This window comes from Leopardus geoffroyi, chromosome X (genome assembly GCF_018350155.1).
Source record: "Leopardus geoffroyi isolate Oge1 chromosome X, O.geoffroyi_Oge1_pat1.0, whole genome shotgun sequence".
NCBI classification, from domain to species: Eukaryota; Metazoa; Chordata; class Mammalia; order Carnivora; family Felidae; genus Leopardus; species Leopardus geoffroyi.
In genome coordinates, this window is record NC_059343.1 from 124,584,224 (window position 1) to 124,590,023 (window position 5,800).

The 5,800-nt window shown below is 36.6% G+C and overlaps 1 pseudogene; it reads right to left on the reverse strand.

Annotated features, from left to right (window-relative positions):
* Positions 1–2,572: 2,572 nt before the first annotated feature.
* LOC123594476 lies at positions 2,573–3,253 on the reverse strand (annotated as a pseudogene).
* Positions 3,254–5,800: the final 2,547 nt, after the last annotated feature.

The window sequence follows — 5,800 nt, forward strand, 5'->3', positions numbered from 1 at the left end:
GAGAAGTTGTGCAGATTCAGGGTGTCGGGGGACAAAATTAGAGTCCAGGACCCACTAAAGAAGAGACTTGGTAACTCCTTCCCACCCCCCACCCCAGGTTTTGAGCTGGGATCCTGAAGGAATCTTACATTCTAAGAATAAGCATTAGCCAGAACTATATTAGCCCTAAAAAGGACAGAACGTCAGTTTAAAGTCATCTGAATCCCTAATTGGATTAATCTAATTTATTCCTAGGCTAGTTATCTGCTTGAAACAAAACTACAGTGTAATATATCATTAACTGCAGCTTCACAACATCATGGTATCTTTTAAATTTTTTATAAACAGTATTTGGCACTTAGTAAAAGAATAACTAGTGATGGAAGAAGTCAAGATTTAGCTCAAAACCTAAAGGAAAAATGGACAATTGAAACCAACTCTTTATTCCTAGTTTTCTTAGAGTTTCTTTTTAAAAATCATGAACGGCTACTGGATTTTGTTGAATGTGTTTTCTGCATCAATTTATATGGTCATATGATTTTTCTTCTTTAGTTTGCTGATGTGGTGGCTTACATTAATTGAGTTGGAATGTTGAACCAGCCTTGCATACCTGGAATAAATCCTGCTTGGTCATGGTATATAATATTTTTATATATTGATTTATATATATATATTTTATATATTGATATATTTTATATATTATATATATATTTATATATATATTTATATATATAATATTTTATATATTTAAAACTTTATAAAAAATATTTAATATTTTTATATATTGTTTGATTTGATTTGCTAATAGTTTTGTGGATTTTTGCATCTATGTTCATGAGAGATACTGACCTGTAGTTTTCCTTTATTGTCATGTCTTTGTCTGGCTTTGGTATTAGTGTAATTCTGGCCTTGTAGAATGAGTCAGAAGTATTCCCTCTGCTTCTAGTTTCTGGAAGAGACTGTGGAGTATTGTAATCATTTTTCCTTAAATGTTTGGTACAGTTCACCAGTTAAATCATCTGGGCCTCATGCTTTCTGTTTTTGAAGATTTATAATTATTGATTCAATTTCCTTTATACAGGCCTCCTCATATATATTTCTTCTTGCATGAATTTGGTAGTTTGTATCTTTCAAGAATTGATCTATTTCATCTATGTTATCATATGTATGGGCATAAAGTTGTTTTTGGTGTTCAGTATCCTAGAGTCCATGGGATTAATAATGATGGATATTCTTTCATTTCTGAGCTTAGTAATTTGTACCTTTTCTCTTTTTTTCTTGGTTATCCTGGCTAAATTTTTATCAATTTTATTGATCTTCTCTAGGAATTAGCTTTGGGTTTCGTTGATTTTTTTTCACTTGTTTTCCTGTTTTCAATTTCATTGATTTCTGCTTCAATTTTTATTATTTCTTTTCTTCCTCATTCCTTTAGGCTTAAATTGCTCTTCTTTTTCTATTTTCCTAACATAGAAGCTTAGATGATTGATTTTAGATCTTTCTTCTTTTCAAATGTATGCATTCAATGCTATAAAATTCCCTCTAAGCATTGTTTTTGCTGCATCCTACAGACTTTGATAAATGTATTTTCATTTTCATTTAGTTAAAATTATTTTTAGATTTATTTTAGCCTCCTCCTTTGACCCATGTGTTGTTTATAAGCATGCTGTTTAATCTCCAAATATTTGGCAGTTTTTTAACTAATTTTCTGTTTCTGATTTCTAATTTAATTCCACTGTGGTATGGGAACATACTTTATATGATTTCTTCTTTAAAATCACAAGGTGTGGGGCGCCTGGGTGGCGCAGTCGGTTAGGCGTCCGACTTCAGCCAGGTCACGATCTCGCAGTCTGTGAGTTCGAGCCCCGCATCAGGCTCTGGGCTGATGGCTCAGAGTCTGGAGCCTGTTTCCGATTCTGTGTCTCCCTCTCTCTGCCCCTCCCCCGTTCATGCTCTGTCTCTCTCTGTCCCAAAAATGAATAAACGTTGAAAAAATTAAAAATAAATAAATAAATAAATAAATAAATAAAATCACAGGGTGTATTTTATGGTCCACAATGTGGTTTATATTGGTGAATGTTCCATGTGAGCTTGAGAAATTTGTGTATTCTGTGGTTGTTTGGATGGAGTATTTTTTTTAAGTTTATGTATTTATTTTGAGAGAGAGAGAGGGAGAGGGCGAGAGAGAGAGAACGCACTGGGGGGAGGCAGAGAGAGAGAGAGAGAGGGAGAGAATCCCAAGCAGCATCTGCACCATCAGCACAGAGCCCGATGCGGGGCTTGATCTCATGAACCATGAGATCATGACCTGAGCAGAAATCAAGAGTCTGGTGCTTAACCGATTGAGCCACCTAGGTGCCCTGGATGGAGTATTTTATTTTCATGCCATATTATCTTTAATTAAGTAAAAGACATTTCCAATCCCCTTACCTACAGATTATTTTACCTACTACTCTGTTTGGCAGCCAGTGTCTTCAGCAATAGTGAGGTAGATACTGCTATCCCTTGTGACCATTTTGACTCATTATACAATGTTTTATTTATATAAGAATAAAATCAATGTTTTTTTGTTTTTGTTTTTGGTTGGTTTTGTTTTGTTTTTGCCTTTGTCGATAACAAAAATGTTGGGGAGCTGGGTGGGAAAGCTGTTGCCTTTGGCATCTTTCACACGAACCACATCAAAAGAGCCAGGATGTCTCACTCTGTTGGTGATCACGCCAATTTTTCCCAAATTAGCACTTCTCACCATACAGTCTCCAAATTGATCTGAATGGTGTCATTCACCTTAATCAGAGTAGCAGATGGTGTGAGCATCGTGAGTCACCAGATGAGGGATTCCTTTTGTGCCCACAAAGATCTTTCTCACTTTGTACAACTTGTATGTGGCCTCCTCAGGTATAATATGATGGACAGCAAAGCAATCCTTAGTGTCATAGATCACACAGAAATTCTCTCTGGTCTTGTCAGTGCTGATGACATCCATCAACACAGCAGAGTAGGTTATATCCATTCAGACCTTGCTATTAATCTCAATGGACCACCGCGTGCAGATTGCCTTTACTTTACCTCCTGTTAGAGCATACTTAAGTCTGTTCCTTAGAAAAAGGATGGGGGAAAGACATTCTCTCAGCTTGTGAGTATTGGCGTATGGACCAGGAGCAAACACTTTGTTTAGTTTATCTAGAGTCCAATGCTTTGCAGCTGCTACACACTTCAGATGCTTCTTAGGATCATAAGCCAAGTCTGCACTAGGTACTGCATGGAGTATTTTAAACATGTCTATTAGATCAAATTGATTGATAGTGCTGTTCAGGTCATCTATAGCCCTACTGATTTCCTGCCTGCAGGATCCATCAATTACTGACAGAGGGGGGTTGATGTCTCTAACTATAATTATGGATTTGTGTATTTATTTTTTCATTTCTATTAATTTTGGCCTTATGAAACAGAGCTGTCCTTATTTGCAGATGGCATGATTTTCTATGTAGAAATCCTCAGGGAATTTATTTATGTATTTATTTATTTATTTATTTATTATTAGTGCATTTTTATTTTTTTAATTTTTAAAAATATAATTTATTGTCAAATTGGCTTATATACAACACCCAGTGCTTATTCCAACAAGTGCCCTCCTGAATGCCCATCACCCGTTTTCCCCCTCCCCCACCCTCCTGTCCACCTTCAGTTTGTTCTCTGTATTTAAGAGTCTCTTATGGTTTGCCTCCCTCCTTCTCTGTATCTATTTTTTCCACCTCCCTTCCCCCATGGTTTTCTGTTAAGTTTCTCAAGATCTACATATGAGTGAAAACATATGATATCTGTCTTCTGACTGACTTATTTCACTCAGCATAATACCTTCCAGTTTCATCCACATTGCTGCTAATAGCATGATTTCATTCTTTCTCATTGCCAAGTAGTATTCCATTGTATATATAACTCACATCTTCTTTATCCATTCATCAGTTGATGGACATTTAGGCTCTTTCCATAATTTGACTATTATTGAAAGTGCTGCTATAAACATTGGGGTACATGTGCCCCTGTGCATCAGCACTTCTGTATCCCTTGGGTGAATTCCTAGTAGTGCTATTGCTGGGTCGTAGGGTAGTTCTATTTTTAATTTTGTGAGGAACCTCCACACTGTTTTCCAGAGTGGCTGCACCAATTTGCATTCCCACCTACAGTGCAAGACAGTTCCTGTTTCTCCACATCCTCTCCAGCATCTGTTGTTTCCTGAATTGTTAATTTAAGCCACTCTGGTGTGAGGTGGTATCTCAGTGTGGCTTTGATTTGTATTTTCCTGATGATGAATGACGTTGAGCATCATTTCATGTGTCTGTTGACCATCTGTATGTCTTCTTTGGAAAAGTGTCTATTCATGTCTTCTGCCCATTTCTTCACTGGATTATTTGTTTTTCAGGTGTTGGGTTTAGTAAGTTCTTTATCAATTTTGGATAGTAACCCTTTATCCAATATGTCATTTGAAATATCTTTTCCTATTCCATCAGTTGCCTTTTAGTTTTGTTGATTGTTTCCTTTGCAGTGCAGAAGATTTTTCATCTTGATGAGGTCCCAATAGTTTATTTTTGCTTTTAATTCCCTTGGCTTTGGAGATGTGTCAAATAAGAAATTGCCGCGGCTGAGGTCAAAGAGGTTGTTGCCTGCTTTCTCCTCTAGGGTTTTGATGGTTTCCTGTCTCACATTTAGGTCTTTCATCCATTTTGAGTTTATTTTTGTGTATGGTGTAAGAAAGTGGTATAGTTTGAAAAAAAACTCTTAGGGCTAATAAGTGAGTTCAACAATGTTGCAGGATACAAGATCAACATACAAACATCAATTGCATTTCTATATACTAGCAAGTAACATGTGGAAATGAAAAATTAAAAATTACACTACTATTTAAAATTTCACAGGATGTCTGGGTGGCCAGTCAGTTGAGCGTCTGACTCTTGATTTCAACTCAGGTTGTGATCCCAGGATCATGAGATTGAGCCCCACATCGGGTTCCATGCTGAGTGTGGAGCCTGCTTGGGACTCTCTCTCTCTGCCCCTCTCCCCTGTATATATATATATATATATATATATACACACATATACATACATATATATATATACATATACATACATATATATATACATATATATATATATATATATATATATATATATACTCCCATGTACACACACACACACACACATATATATATATATATATATATATATATATATATACATACATACATATACATACAATTTCGCCAAATATGAAATACTTATTAGGTGCCTTCAAGGAGATTTCAGGGTAGCCATGTATTATTCTATGCTATGGCCCAGCACACACACAAAATTATCTTGACCTATCAGATCCTCTAAGGACCTTATAGATGGGAACTTTTGGAGGATAAGATACTGAGCAGTGGGAGCAGAAGTTGAAAGATTATTAGGTCCGTAGAGATCAGACAAGCCATGGGATGAGATATGGAGGCTGGTTATCAGGGAACATGAACCACAGGACTATAGAAGCCATGAATAGAGAAGAAGTGGACAGTTGAGGGTGAAGAAGCCAGTTTGTGACAGTAGCTATAAGCAAACAATGCAGAGAAGCTGTGCCACCTTGGTGTCCTGAGTGAAGATCCACTCAGAATTCTGGGTTTCCATGTATGTGCATTGCCAATTCAGGTGACAGGTAATGGAAAACCCAACTCAAACTAGCTTGTGTACAAAAAGACATTTATTGGCTCACTAGACTGGGAAGTCCAGGGGTTGAGCTGGCCTTAGGGGCTCAATATTTCTATTTCTCTTTGCCTCTACTTTCTTCTCTTCC